The sequence below is a fragment of the Dasypus novemcinctus genome, chromosome 9 (assembly GCF_030445035.2).
Source record: "Dasypus novemcinctus isolate mDasNov1 chromosome 9, mDasNov1.1.hap2, whole genome shotgun sequence".
NCBI lineage: Eukaryota > Metazoa > Chordata > Mammalia > Cingulata > Dasypodidae > Dasypus > Dasypus novemcinctus.
In genome coordinates this window covers 69,343,727-69,360,117 of record NC_080681.1, presented here as the reverse complement: position 1 = coordinate 69,360,117, position 16,391 = coordinate 69,343,727, and the positions used below count along the sequence as shown (strand labels likewise).

Here is a 16,391-nt window from a genome sequence, read left to right as displayed (position 1 = left end):
TTGGAATGGTGTCTGTCTTTCCAGTGTCCCACACTCTCCATACAGGAATGCCGATTTATTGCATCAGTGCCCTTTCTACTACGTATCGCCTCTTTGAGTAAGAAGAGTTATATTCTGCTCTACTCACCAAATGCTTTCAATCCCATTAAATATCTACCCATGCTCTAGTACGTATGAAAGAGCATGACCAGTTAACCCCTTTATTCCTCATATCATCAATCCACACATGTGCACATGCACTTATTAATAAGTTTGCATATTAAATCTATCTTTTTAAAATCTACCATTTCCTTGATATTATCAAAAAGTATTAATTTTCAAACCCTCAGGTATAAGCCATGTACAGCTACAGCTAGTAGTCCAGTCAAGAATTTGACTCTTGTTAATTCCATTTTCATAAAGCCACCTGATAGGGAAGAACCAGAGTCTCAAAATACAAAGGCCCTTTTTCTTCTCATGGATAACTGTCATGATCAAGCTAGACCTAATACCACGCCTGGCTCCTACTGTGAACCGCCCCATAATAACAAATTAAGGCAAGACCAGATTTTATCATGCACCCAAGTGCAACCTCTGGCTCTCCAATAATGTCAGAAACAATTAACTACAACCCAGTGAATTTTGAGCATAATACTTTCAAAAGTTAGTCCCTATTTTTTTTTCATTTCTTCTTAATATGGTTAAACCTTACTAATAAAAAATTAATTAAGGTTGAGATGAATTAGTGAAAAGTATGTATTTTCAGAGCAGATTTGTTACTAAAATACAACTAGATTAAATAAGCATTGCCAAGTAGAAGACTTATTGCTTTGCCCAGTCTTAGTGAATAGGTAATTTGCAATTAGCAAATGAAGGCTGCTAAATTCCTTTTTTTAGATGTTCCTAGTATGGGCCACACATACACACACATTCTTTCTACCACTCTCCTCAGGAGAGTTATCCAAAGCAGGCTCCAAGAACACTTAATAGGAGTGTTATAGAAGATTAGATTCAAGCCCTGGATGATTTCATGAAGTCCATTTTAGACCTAGACTTCCATGATTCTGTGATTAAGTGATTTAAACGTATCTCTCTCTCTCTTTAGATCTGGTAAAATTCTTACATGAGTTATTATAAATACCAAACTAGTGAAACCCAAATTGACAGACTTTGCTGAATCCAATTACTCTACATGTTTCCAGATTTTCATTAGGAAATTAATATTTGATGCTCTTTCAAGAGTGTCATATTGCAGGATATCTAATTGTAAAAAAGAAGAAAACTTCACTCCACAGATACATTCCAGCACAATAATAGATTTAGCAATCTACATCTGTATCATAGTGTACTATTTATTTCCAAATACATTATCTTTTTTGTGTTTGGAGTTAGTTTGTATGATAAGCAAGGATACTTAGTAATATCATTTTAAAGAAAGAGAAAATGAGAATATAATGGGCTCTTTTAATCAATAAATAATGACTCCTTCAACAAATATAATTAAAAGGAAAAACTGGTAGGCAAAACAAGACAATCCTTTGGACTTAAGCATCTCTCAGATGCTTGGAAATGCAGGAATCCTATCATTATATATATCCAGGAGTGGCTAATAATTTGCAGGGCCCAGTGCAAAATGAAAAATATATGGCCCCTTGTTCAAAAATCATTAAGAATTCCAAGAAGACATTGTGAGGCCAGCCCTCTAAAGAGCATTTTAAAGCTCAGGGTATAGGTCTGTGACTGGAATGGTACCCTCCTCTAGCCAGTATTTTAGATATTTGGTGGGCGGGGAGGTTCTTGGTTGGTGCAATAATGATTGAAAGCCTTGTTGGTTTGTAGTGAGCAGGGGCCAAAGATTCCAGGGATCCTCATGTCCTGGACAATCCCTCACCATGAAGAATCTTCTTGCGCTCCGGAGAACTTTTGGATGTCCCACCAATATTCACATAGACAAAAAGCTTGTTTATTTATAATTATGAGAGCTTAAAAATCTACCTTTGTTTTATATGTTCTAAATTTTCCAGGAATGTGACTACTGTGTCAACTCTGGAAAAGCTGCTTGTGGCTTGCTAGAACTTTACCATTAAAAACAGTTACACTGGGAGAGAATGTAACCCAAGTGGTTGTGCTTCCCATGTATGAAGTCCTAGATTTAATCTCTAGTACCTCCTCTAAATAGATAGATAGATAATAGATAGATTAGATAGATAGATAGATAGATAGATAGATAGATAGATAGATAGATAGATAGATAGATAGATAGATAGATAGATAGATATAGATAGACAACTAGATAGTTACATCAAGGATGACAATACCTCTCATGGTTATTGAGTACCAATGGAACCACCTCCATCAGTCTGCTTTTGAAGCAGCCACATCATTCAGAATGATGTTGGGTATAAGTGTAAGCATCTGACTCCATCATTATGTTCTCTAGTGGAGTCCTAGCCTTTCTTTTACACAAATAAATGCACATTATTTTATCACAAATCATTTTCATATATCTCCTCTTTATATTACAGTTAGAGCATTCTTCTTTATCTAGTTGGATGAAGGTATGTTATAATATCAAGGCATTTCATTTCATGTCAGCAAAAGGGGATTTCAAACTATATATTACATAAAATGGCTTTGGGTCTGAAAGAGTTGAGAATCACAGGCTCAGAGGCATAAAATTACAAACTGAGCTGGAAGGAAGTTAAGGGATTAACTACTTCATTGACAGATAAGGAAATTGAGGCTGAAACAGATTATATATCTTGCCCAAGGTCACCCAGGAATTATTGGCAAAGCCAGAACTTGAACCCATCACTGATTTCCAGGACTATGCAAAGTAATTACTGGCTTCCTACCTTCCTTCATTTGTTCCTTCCTTCTTTTCTTTCTTTTTTCCTCCTTTATTTCCTTCCTTCCAACAAACACAACAGAGTTCTCACTGTGTGCTAAGCCTTAGGGGGTTTCTGTTGATGTAGAGATGATTAAGACCTAGTCCCTGCTCTTAAGGAGATCATAGACTGCACAGAAAACGGGACAGAAACTGAATGCATGTACAGTGGTGCAGCATGCCCTAGAGCAGACCTATGTTCCAAGTATTAAGGGACCAAATGGCTGGCCCTGCCTTGGGCAGCTGAAGATGACCTCCCGGCAAAGGTGGAATTTGAATCTTGAGGTGGGAGAAAGACTTTGCTCTGCATGGAAAGGGTGACTCATTCTAAGCAGTTGCCCAGAATGTGCAAAGACACACTGGCCTAAGGGAGACCATTTTATGAGGGTACTGACTGTCCACAACCCTAACAGATTAGAAGCCCTTAATGTCAAGGGGTAATTTCCAGAAGCACAGGTTTGCCATCACCTTGCCAAACACGACCCCGAGCCCAAGCCAGGTGTGGGCTGCTCAGAGGATTTCAGTTTCCTGGAGGTCAGTGGAGATGGAGGAAATTAAGAGGGGAGTTACCATGCTGCTCCATGTGTTACAAGGGCCTGATAAGCCTTTGGATTTCTGTGGGCACTGCAAGAGTGCAAACTAAGAAAATAGCTTGTTGATTGCTGAAGTGATTAAGTGGCTCACCTTATTGATTCTCACCTAGCTTGGAACAGACCTCAATAACCAACATCAAGTGCTTTAATAAGAGGAAAGGAAAGATTTACTGGTTGTGAGTGCTTTTCATTAGAGAGAACTGAGAGGAAATAAAATATGCTGACCCACCAGTCAGGGGCCACTGCATGGCTTCCAGTCTGATGACTGCCAACCAGACAGGAAAGTGAGTAAGAGGAAGTCAAATGAGACAGCCCTTGGACCAGCGCTTATCGAAAGTGTTAGAAAAGAATTTCCGCAGATTGCCAGATTGTCTGCTTCCCTTCTCCTCTTCCTCTCCACACTGCAAACCCCCACCCGGGAAGCTAGAACATCAGCAAAGTAGCTGCCACCTGAGCCAGAACGGGCTTGGCTTTGCATTTTTAAGCATTATCTCTAGTTCTCAACTCAACCCTAGAAAGTATGTATAATTTTGTTTACATTACAAGGGAGGAAACTGAAACAAATGCCATGACTCTTAAATAGTGGGACAATATTAGAACCCAGGTGTCTCTGGCACCCAGGCCTGTGCTTAAAATTTTCCTCTTGGAAATAAGGCTTATAGGCCTCTCTTTTCTTCTTAGGGCTTTGAGGGTATTTTATCTTGCATAAGTTTGCCAAATTTTAATTTTTACTGAGCAGTTACGAGTCAGATGCTATCTGTCAAACATTATTCCATTTGATCTTCACAACCAACCTAGACAGTTGGCCTACTGCTATTACCCCTGTTGTAGAGATGAGTGAACTGAGGCTTGGAGTGTTAACTTTCCCAAGGGTTACTCAGCTATCATGTGGCAAAATGGGACCTTGAACCCAGTGCTATCTGATTCTCGAAAGCTGATACCCAAACTCTTATCAACTACAACCAGCTGCCTCTTAAAGAAAGGAAATTTGAAAGGTATAGCTGTATAGTCTAAGTAGACATAGAAAGGATGCAGGGGATGCATTCATTATTCAAATATTCAACAAATAGTTATTGAGCCCCTACTTTACCTCAGATATTTTTCTAAGCCTTAGGGATACAAGGATGATCAAGAAAGGCTCTCACAGAAATACCATACTTTTGCAGGGCATCAGACAGTAAATAAGGAATAAATAAGATAAATAAGAAAACTACCAGGAAAGCAGATGTGGCTCAAGTGATAGGGCTTCCACCTACCATATGGGAGAACCCGGGTTCTATCCCTGGGACCTCCTGGTGAAAAAGAAGAGAAAGTGTGCCTGCATGGCAAGCCAGTGCCCATGCAGTAAGCCAGTACCCATGCCACAAGCCAAGAGCCCGCACAGTGAGCCAGTGCCCACACAAGTGAGTCACACAGCAAGATGATGACCCAACAAAAGAGAGACAAAGGGGAAAGTCAAGATGAAGCGCAGCAGAAACCAGGAACTGAGGTGGCACAGCTAACAGGGAACCTCTCTCTACATCAGAGGTCCCCAGGATCAAATCCCAGTGAATCCTAGAGGAGAAAAAATGAGAAGAGAAGACCAAAAAGAGAAATAGATACAGAAGATCACACAGCAAATGGACATAGACAGCAAAAAGAGCAGGGCGGGGGGGTGGAGGAATAAATAAATATTTTTTTAAAAAAAGAAAACTACTGAGATATAAGTGCAATAAAAAGAAAATAAAACAGGGCAAGTGGTTACTCAATATTGGGTGCTCAGGTGGGTTTCACCTGAGAAAGTTGCATGAGCATTGCAGTTTCAAGGACGAGAAGAGTCTAACCATGCAAAGGTCTTGTTGAAAACATTCTAGGCAGGAGAAATGTGAGTGCAAAGACCAAAAGGCAGGAAAGAGCTTGGTGCATCCAAGGAAGAGGACAAGGCTAGTGTGGTGAGAACATAGCTAGGGAGACAGGGGGAGTACACGGGGGAGGTCTGAGGCGAGGTAGCCAGGTCTCAGTGGACTGGCAGACCATCCTAAGGAATTTGGATTTTATTCTAAGTAAGAGAGGAAGCCACGGAGGCATTTTAACCCAGGAAGTGTCATGACCTGATTGGTATTTTAAAAACATAATTTGGGCTGCTGTGTGGAGGAGACAAGAGAGGGTGCAGGTAGACAATTGGAGAGGCCAGTGCAGGAGCCCAGCTGCAGTGGTAACATTGGCTGGGATTAGGAGGAAGCAGGCGATGTAGAGAAGTGGACACATCCTGAATATATTTTGAGGGAAGAGCTGACCTCACTTGCCACCTGGCAGTGGCCACTTTAATAGACAAGTGCTGCTGTTTTTTTGATACCCCCTGTGGGTGCCGCCCACTAGCTATGCTCATTATGTTTTGACTGGCTTCTACCTAGTTAGAGGATGAAAACTTGACTGAAATAATAGAATCTGATGCTGTCATCTCCTCTGCTCACCCCAGGAGAAGGTTTTAAGAAGTCTCACAAAAAAACAACGCCTGCTAGGAAGCCAAACAGCCCCTCTGACCACTGCTCATTATGGCCCAGACAGAAGAAAAAAGCCATTGGCAGAGAATTCCCTGCTTTTCTAAAAGAGTCCCAGTGATGGTTTGTCCTGTTTACTGTGGTCAAAGTGGCAGCTACTTTAGAAAGGAAATCACTTCAGAAGAAACAGAAAATGAGGTAAAACAGAAGAAACTCTGGATCACCATGAGGTACCAGGTCACATATTTAAAAGTGACCAAGAAAGGCTAATTTTCTTCATGGCATGTCAAGGAACATGAACGGAAGTTCTATCTACCACCACCATGTTGTTCAAATGCCCATCTAGAAATCAGGTAAAATTCATCTGGAAGATAATAAAGAATTTGACAGGGATGTATACCTTGGTGTCATGTTCTCAGGAGGGAAGACAGCTGGTAGCATGCAGTTGTCTACAGGTCTGACTCTGGTAGACAGGTGATTAGACACAAGGTAAACTGTTAGGAGAAAAAAAAATCAAGGGAATCCTAGAGAAGATGGGCCTGGTACATAATTGATCTGACAGATCACTGCCCACTCCATCACTGCTGCAGAAATATGGCCCCTGTCCCAAGTGGGAATGCATTTGCATTTAAGGGCACCAGACTCCATCTATTAAGAAAAGTGTTTAAGCAAGAAATACAGCATGTCTATCAGTCCAAGCTAGGGATTCTGGAAACCCAAACACCATATCAGAATCATAATTTTTTAAAAATCTAACTCTAGCCTAAATCAATAGGAATTTTATTCACCCAATGAGAAAAGGACATGAGTGATTTATGACAACTGCCCCTTCTAACTTTTGGTTGGTTCTAATTATATTGGGAGGAAAAACTGCTGTCTATTTTAAGGGCTTTCATTAAAAAAAAAAAAAAAAAAAAACTTGTACTAAAATTATTCTGATGCCTGAGTTTGCTTTCTTCCTAAGGACAGGGTAAAGTAGGTTCAATGTTTCATCAATAAATATTTATTTAGTAGCTATCATTTGTTCATCATTGTTAGGAACAATAAGAAACAAGACACACCCTATCCCCGTGGACTTTGCAATCTACTCAGTCTTTAGATCTTTTTAGATACTTAGGAATATATGTGAGAAAGGATCAAATTTAGTTTAATTCAACAAACTTGTATGAGCTCTTATTCGGAGCTCTTATTCTAAAGCAATATAAGAGCAACAGAAGAATTATCCATTCCAAATTTAGTGAAACAATATGTGTGACATACTATATTGGGTATTTGGGAAGACACACAGGTGATGACTTAAACAGCTGCCTCAAGGAAACCGCAGCATGGTAGGGGCAGCAAGGCTTGTATGTGGATAACTAAAACCAAGATAGAAAATGATAAATATCATTTTTAAAAAAGAGAACTGCAGATAAAGAACTTCAACAGGAAGATGAAGGGAGTGACCACCTCTAAAAGAGGGGCAAAATCTATTCTCCGCCTCAATTCCCCAAAGCATTCATTTATTTATTCAACAAATATAACTTGAATTCTTGCTATATACCAGATACTGTTAGGCTCTGTGATGTAAGTCAGACTAGAAAGGAGAGTGAAGCTGATACATGACAATTCACAGGGTATAGCAGTTTGGTATTATTTTTGAATTCCAAAAATAGATATTGGATTGTGCATGTAAACTGGCCTGTACCTGGGTGTGATTAAATTATGATCAGAGCTTTGATTGGGCCATGTCAGTACAACATTGAGTCCCCACCCCCTTGAGAAAACTATTCGGCAGAGAAGAGAGTTGGAGTTTTGAGCTGGAGCTTGGGAAGTAAGCACCCAGAAGAGCAGAGCAGCTGAGCCCAAAGAGAATAGAGCCCCAGAGAGAGAGAGACAGAGCCAGTCACCTGATAGTCTACAGCTGGCCTTGTGGAGAGATCAGGGCAGCTGAGCCTGGAGAGAAATAAGCCCCGGGAAGAGAGGCGCCCAGGAAGCCTGAACCCTGGCAGATGTCAGCAGCCATCTTGCTCCAAAACGTGACAACAGACTTTGGTGAGGGATGTAACTTATGCTTTATGGCCTGGTAAATATAAGCTTCTACCCCAAATAAATACACTTTATAAAAGCCAACAGATTTATGTTCTTTTGCATAGCACCCCATTGGCTGATTAATACACTAGGAGAAATACTTTCATCCAAGTACGTAGAAGATGGGGCACGAAAACAGAGGAGAAACTACTAAGTCTGCTTGAGGTGAAGGAAGTTAGCCAAGGAAGATTTTAACCTAGGAGGTGACCTTTGAGCTGAGTGGGAAAGAACAGTGAACATCCCAGGAGAAAGAGAAGAAGGACCCGACACTCCAGGCGGATTACGAAGATTCTGAAGTGCGCTCAGGCGGAGATGCAAGTTGATAGATATGGGGGAGTTGAGGTGCATGAGGGAAGCAGGGGAGGAGGCAGTGGAGAACTCAGGGGAGTAGCTACCTAATTGCTTCCATTTTCTCCGTGAAATAGGAGGAGAAGTTAACAGCTGAGGGATGGATGTAAAATCTTATACGGAGCCTGAAATGGCAGGGTAAGTTCTGGAAGATTGCTTTGGGAAATGTAAGCAGATACTCATAAAGAATAAGCAAAAGGCTGTTCTGAAGTAGGAAACCACAAATTTGTTATGGCACAAATCCATATAGTGATGCAAAACACCCAAACAATATTGCATAGTCTAGGCATGAGAGTAAAGAGAACAGATCATTGGACAGACACAGCATGTGCACGTGCTAGGGAGCTGGGAGTGCTTTGAATAGTTCAGATGACCATTCACAGAATCTGGCCTGAATGGTTGAAAATAAACAGACCAAGGGGTTGGGGCTGGGACGATAAATAACTTTCGTCTCATGTGTTAACTCGGATTGATAGAATCCTGTACGGAAAGGATCCCAAAATTCCATCTGGGCTTAATCAATTAGCAATGTTCTCCTTGGGCACAGAAAGAGGGATAATAGCCATGCCAGGTATTTGCCATCTCTGGACAGGGGGGCAGATGAAATTGTGAGAGTAAAGAGGTAAGAGAGATTTGAAGAATAGGAGGTTGTGAAGAGAGAGCAAGACATTAGAAGTTGAGACTTCCAAGGTGCAGTTCTCCTTGGAGATGGTCAAGGCATAGAAGATGACCACAGGAAGGCTTGGCTGAAGAGAGGACAATGAAAAATCTAGCGATCAAATACCTGCATGCTGCTGCTTTTTTTCCCCTGAAGAAGAAAAGTATCTTCAGAAGAAAAAGAAACTTTGAATTTAAGAGAAAGATAGATAATTGGGGGGATGTGGGCAGGGGAGACACTTGGCCATTATAATTTAAATAGAATAGTGGGAAACCCTCTTCCCCATGATAAGCAGTCTCCATTCTCAATAAGCTAAAGAAGCTCGTGGTGTGCGGCATGCATGCACCTCCTCCAAACTCATGGCTCAGACTGACCCACCTGAACTCCAGGGGAAGAACCAGCAGGGCAGACACAAGAGCGAGCCTGCTGCCAACCCTCCTCCAATGACCCGCTGTTCCCATGACCAATGACTCACTTGCCTGCCCATCTCTTTCTGAGCTCCAGAGTGAGAGGGTGTCAGGAGCTCCTCAGGGAAGGACCATCACCTCCTCATCTCTCGGTGCCACTGTGAAGGGCTGAGCTAACAGTTCTGGATGTTTCCATTTGTCAGTTTGCTTCATGAATAAACGAAGAGTAGAAATCAGGATTTGAGGGAGGGATGAAAACATGTCCCTACAGACCACTTTAAAAGCACTTGTCAGAAAAAGAGTTAACGACTGCTTCTCTGTGGGAAGCCCTAAGGAAATGAGTGTTCTGAAGTGTAGAACATTCGCTTTTACAGTAGGTGGTGTTATTGTTACATGTTCATACAGACAGTGCTAATTAACAATCCTAAAGCCCACATCACTAAAGCATTTCTCGGCTTAAAACCTTGCAAAGTTTAAGTGTACCCAGCAACTCAATTATATCTAAAACACGAGCCTGAACACCAGGCTCTGTTCTGGGGCTGACACTGTGCAAGTCACTCTTACGAGCAGGTGAGGCTCCAAAAGGAAGGGGAAACCTCTGACAAGCTGCCTCCCAGTTCCTCTCTCTGCGCACACCCCAAGTAAAACTGGTCTTCAAAGAAAATGTAAAGCGGGCCTTACCTTTGCTAGGCAGGTAATGAAATGCAGGCTCTACCAACTTTCCTGTATGTACAAATGTGAAGAATCTGGCAAAATTTCCATACAGAGCTCACCTGAAAAATCAAATTGTTGTCCTCCGTTCTGTTCGGGGTCCATTGGGTTGCACTGCTTTTCCTCTGGGTTCCACTACCCATCCTCTGTCATTTCTAACCACTGCAAATTGCATTTCGGGTTTGAACATGGGGCAACTTCATGGCATTGGGAAGGGTTTCTCCTGGAGGTATATCACAGTCAGCAGAGAGCTCACTAAAGGGCACACAAAGCCTCTTTGTTTCCCACCCAGTGAAATCTCTCCAGTACAGAACACAATAAGAAAGGGCTTCATTCCAGCTTTGAGCATTAAATTTAAAAAGAAAGGAAAAGAAAACATACTGATAAGAAGCTCTTGCCCTGCCTTGCTGCCCCCAGCCAGGATCTTCTCTGTGGACCTCTGCACAGGTGCAGGCCTGATTCAGCTGGCCAAGCAGCCTCAGTCCTCTGGACAGGGTTTGGCAGACAGCACTGTGACAGAGCCTCCTGCCTGGAAGGTGCTAGTGTTGAGGCTGCATTTGGGATTAGCACATATGTGATTCTGCTGGTTTTTACACAAAGGCAGACTGTGCCAGTGGCCAGACGGCTGGGCACTCATCTGCAGTCATCAGAGCCAGGAATGGGGGGACAAACAGCCCGCCTGATTATCTTGCAAGGTCTTCCCAAAAGCCCGTCTTGGGTGCACCTTCTCCTCATGAAGTGACGCCACCCATACCCACTCAACTGTTAGGGGGCTGGGGACTTAGGTATCTCCTTAGCACCACACCACAGAGCACCGTGCCTTGTACAGAGCAAACTCCATAAAGGTTTGTTGGATGGAGAGATGAATGGAGGAAGGAAGGATGGAGAAAGGGAAGACTAAAGCAAGCCAAGATGTTATTAACACACTCTAAAAGAAGTGGGTCCTCTCATGACAGCCTCAATCTGGACTCTTGATCTCCAGAAAGGCAGTGCAGGCTAGTGTCAGCAGAGCCAGAAAATGCACTTGTGGTGCAGCTAGTCCCTGCTTGCTCACCCACAGCAGAAATTGCTAACTGACCACAATATTCTTGAAAACAGACCTGAGCCCTGTCTTCACAATCTTTCTCAATAGTGCTCCAAGTAAGCACTACTAGTCAATTGGTGTTTGTGAACAAGATGCAACCAATTATCTCTCCCAGCATAAGAATATGGACCTTGGAGTCTGATAAACCATTTTCTTACCATGAGAACTTGGGGAAGCTATGATCCTAAGATACTAAGAAACCAAGACTTTGGCTTTTATCTGTAGAAATGAAGACAAAACCTAATTCACAGGTTTAAAATGGATGATAATGAGAAGTCAAGAAAGCACTTGACATGGTAGGTGCACAATAAGTGTTAGCTGTTTTTACCCAGAAACTGTCTATATTGTCACAGTCTCCTGTTTCTGTGGAAGGTCTTTTCCATCCTTGCCAAATTCATTGTTCAGTTACATCTCTCCCTAAGGGATGGTAGAGAAGGGCATCTCTGACTCAAACTGGCATTATTGCCACAAAATAGATTGAGGAGGCTTAGCTCTCTATCTTAACTAGCTAGCTTAAAATGATTCAGACAGGAGTTTCAGTAAAAGAAAGCAGTAAATATGGGAAATGGATGTGGCTACCATATAGGAGGTCCACAGTTAAAATACCTACTGCCTCCTGGCCCATGTGGTAAGCTGGCCCATGCACAGTGCTGCCATATGCAAGCAGTGCCATGCCACACAGGGGCATCCCCTGTGTAGGGAAGCACCACGCGCAGGGAGTGCGCCCTGCAGGGAGAGCTGCCCTCCACAAAAAAAGCACAGTCCACCCAGGAGTGGCACCACACGAATGGAGAGCTGATGCAGCAAGATGATACAACAAAAAAGAGGCACAGATTCCCAGTGCTGCCAAGAATGCAAGCAGACACAGAAGAACACACAACGAATGGACACAAGAGAGCCAACAATGTGGGGGGAATACATTTTAAAATCTTTTAAAAATAAATAAATAACACCAGAAAAGAAAAAAGCAGTATATAAAACAAATCTTGAAGTCAAGAGACCTAGTCCAGGCCCTACCCCAACTAGCTGGATAGCCAAGGAGAGGTCACCTCTTTCCTGTAGCCCTTAAGCTCTTCTATGAAATAAATCCATTAGGTTGAATGAATGCTGAATCCCTTCAACTCCCAGTTCTCTAATTCTATCTTTCAAGACTCAATTCATATCTTCTTACATCCTCATTGAAGTCTATTCTGACCATTCCCACTGAAAACAAAATTTCCCTCTTCTGAGAATTTGTAACAATTGTCTGTGCTATGCATCTGGAAATCAGCTCCCTTATAATAATGATGACATTGAACAATCAATTCACACTAACTAGAGACCAGGTATTGTTCTAAGCTACACACATACACACATGCACTAATAAAACCATTCAATTCTCACAACTCTAATACTATGAAGAAGTCAAGATGGAAATCCTGTTTTACAGATGAGAAACTGAGGCATTCACACAAAGTAGCTTGCCCACAGTCACATGGCTTTAAGTGATAGGGCCACATTTGAACCCAAACCGTCCAGCACCTCCTATTTGGAAGCAGTTTAATAGCGTTCCTTTTTGTTTAACATCTCACGTCTCTCCCCAGCATGTTTGTAGCCTCCCTGAGCTCCAGTGCAGTGTGACGCTACATGAAAGTTCTGTAATCTAGACGGCCGGAATTTGAATCTTGTCTCTGCTATGGATCAGCTCTGTGGCAGTGGACAAATTATTTAACTGCTTTGCACTTCCATTTCCCATCTGTAAAATGGGGATAATAAGTGTCCCTACCTCAAAGTGTTGTTATAAGAATTAAATGAGTTACTCTAATTAAAGTATTTGGATCAGGGTCTGACATATAATAAGTGCTCATAAATATCTATCATTATTTTGTACAAAGATCCAGTCTAAACATTTCTATACTTCCTGAAGTGTCTAGGCTTAATAGGTACCTTTGTGTTGACTTATTGATTTAACTGAATAGCTCACAAACCTAAGACTGGGAGTCAAACATATCAGGTCTAGTCCCAGCTCAACTACAAATTAGTTTTATGACCTTGAGCATATTTATTAACCTTTGCTGAGTCTCAGTTTTCTCACTTTACAAAATGGGAATTATGCATACTGCCCTGTGAATCCAGCTACTCAACTCAAGAAGATATGTGTGAATTCATTTCATAAACTCTTAGTAAATGCAAGGGATTGTAATTAGATTAGTCTTGATGAAGTCGCCTCCTGAGGGTCTCTAAATGCTTGAAGGTCATTTTTTTACTACTGCAAAAGCTCTGTTGCTAGAACTCTTGCTAAATCAGATAGTGCATCATTAAAATCTGCTGCAAAAGAGCCCCTTCTGATCATCTCAAACTCAAGGGACCACTACTCTGTATCGAATATGATGGCAGTAATAAGTTTTCAGTTGTGTAAGTCTATGTTCCAAGGTGTTCAAAGAATTTTGTCTGCAATTATGTATAGGTGCCCATTAAGTTCACTGGAAGTTAGGGCAAAAATGATGTTACAGACATGAGCAGACCAGACAATATTATGAAGAAGACATTTTTTAAATTGTTACTTCTCTTTGGAGCTAGACCCATCTATGCTCCAATGACAGTTCAATCATTTATAAGCTATGTGACCTATTTAATCTCTCAACCTCACCTAGGATATTTGTGAGTATTGGAATCTTAGCACAGTCTCAACCTCACCTAGGATATTTGTGAGTATTAGAATCTTAGCACAGTCTCTGGCACATAAGAGTTGCTCATTTAATTTAATAGTTTTTGTTACTATTATTTCCCTTTTCAGAAACTCCCAATCTACATCAACTCAGACTGAATACAGGAATGGAAGAGTCCTCAAGCTCAGCCTTGACTTCTCTTTCACCCCACTATAGGCAACTGCCTTTGGTCTGAATTTTTCCTGACCTCTGCCAAGAAACATTCCCTATAAGACAGTCTGACTCCTGCTGAGACTTGTGCCATCTAATGTGTTTCCCTTTCCAGGGAGTGTCTGCTAAAAGACAATAACACATGACAGCACTTAAAAACTTGTTATCATTCTAAACCACTTTGCTCCAACTCCTTTCTTTAATAGAAAGCATCCCTTGATTATTACTGAAGTCCTAACAAGTCTGCTCAGGAGCATTTAGCCAGTTACAGCTACATCCTAAGTAAAACTCTTACAGATTAGGGAAAGGAAACAACATAATGCAGTAAATAAAAAAAAAAAATCACATGTTTTCTAGTCAGGGTGATATATGTCCCTTGGACAGATATAGGACTTCATCAATAAAGCAGGAATGATAACATGTACCTAATAAACTTATCATGATAGTGTATCAGTTAGCTTTTGCTGCTAAACAAATCAACCTAAACTTAGTAATTCTCCCAGCCCTACTTTCCACCCACCCATGCCTAATTCTTCCTCCTCATTGCTCCTACACAGGTACATAGAACAGTATAGGACTTCAGAAAATGTTTATGGAATGGATGGATGGATGGATGGATGGATGGATGGATGGATGGATGGACTAATAGTTGGGTGATTAGATGAATGATAAGGGATAGATGACTAGAAGGATAACTTGCTGAAGTATCACAATCTGCCAAAACTTCATTTCACACTTTTGGTGAAGTATAAAGTGCCTCTTATGAGACATGAATTTCTCAAATGAGAGACAGAGGCTAAATTTTCTATGAATAAGTGACAGCTGATGATTAAGGCTTCAGTCTCAAAAAATAATATCCTCAATATGGGAAATTCCTGTTTATCACACACACACACACACACACACACTTACTACCCACTAGTAACCGTGAATAAACAACATTATTAGAAGGAGATATATAAACCCAAGGAACAAAAGCCATTCCTCCCAGAAGTTTTCAGGAGGAAACTTGAGACAAGGTCCCTAGAAATGAGCTTCTTTACCAACCGTCAGACTGAGGAATATTTTCACAGTAAGCAAAAGACCCCAAACTTGACAGGGAGGGAAATGTTTCTGTCTGTGGAGACTGAAGTAGTTGCTCTGAGATCCCTAACTGTGTTCCTCATAAATCATTTTCATCCTGCCAAAGGCATCAGTCAGCAATGGGACCAGGCATCCCCAGTTCTCAGCTTCCTATTGTCCACTTTCTCTCACCCTCCCTAAAACCTTCACCATCCCTCTCCCCAACCCCATCATGCAATATTTCCTAAGTCTTTTTGAAAGCATAAAAAAACAAACATTGTTTATTTAATTTGGAACACCATGAACATTTTCTTTTTAAAAACTCATACAACAAAAAACAAAACAAAGCTATTTAATCAGACATTAAAGCCATGCAGAGAATATAGTATCTGAATTTAATAAAAGAAGAGATATATTGCTGGTACATGTTGTTTTTAACAAAAGTGTCAAACAAAAGAGAAATTATCTCTTTTTCCATGTTCCCTTCCTTTGTTTCTTCCTTCTTCATTTATGCAACAAACATTAATTGACTAGTTTGTGCCAGAAGACTGCTAGGCCCTTTGATATAAAATTGAATAGGGCACAATTTTCCCCTACAATCTAAGAGAGAGACTAGCATGTAGTCTACAGTGACTATACAATATGACAACTGTGAAGAGGGACAGATGTCCAGGGTGCAGTGGCAGCAAAGAGAAGAAACATTCAAATTGATCTAATGGATCACAGAATTTGCCCAGAGGAAGCAACATCTGAAGGATGAAGGTGATTATAAGGATACGGAGATATATACACTGGGCAGACAAGGATGAGGCTTCCATGCAGCTAAAACGGTGAGCACTAAGGCTGAGCAATGAATCAGCATTTGCAGAATCACAGGTCGTTCATTATCACTAGAGAAATGGAGTAGATGGAGCTAAAAAGATACACAGGAGTCAGATCATGAAATATCTTGAGTGCAAAGCTGACTTTATCCTAAAAGCTGCAAGAGCTTTTGAAAGGTTGTGAGCCAGGGGTGCCATAATCCAGTTAGCATTTAGAAAAATGACTCGGTCATAATGTGGAGGATGGGTAGTAGGGCAATGAGACTGGAGGCAGAAAGACCACTCAGAGACATCCTGGAGAAAACTTACTAAGAAGCAATGAGGTAATGGTTATAGGAAAGCTAGCTGAGGGTCTTTTAAGTTTGGATGAGACCATGGACTTTAGATGAAACTTCTCAGCAAATAACACTCCGTAGCAATCAGCATTACCTTA

General features: G+C 41.2%; 1 protein-coding gene across 2 annotated transcripts in view; it reads left to right on the top strand.

Annotated features, from left to right (window-relative positions):
• NFIA (nuclear factor I A) overlaps positions 1-16,391 on the top strand; it is a 530,380-nt gene that overhangs the window by 32,405 nt on the left and 481,584 nt on the right. The window lies entirely within an intron of this gene.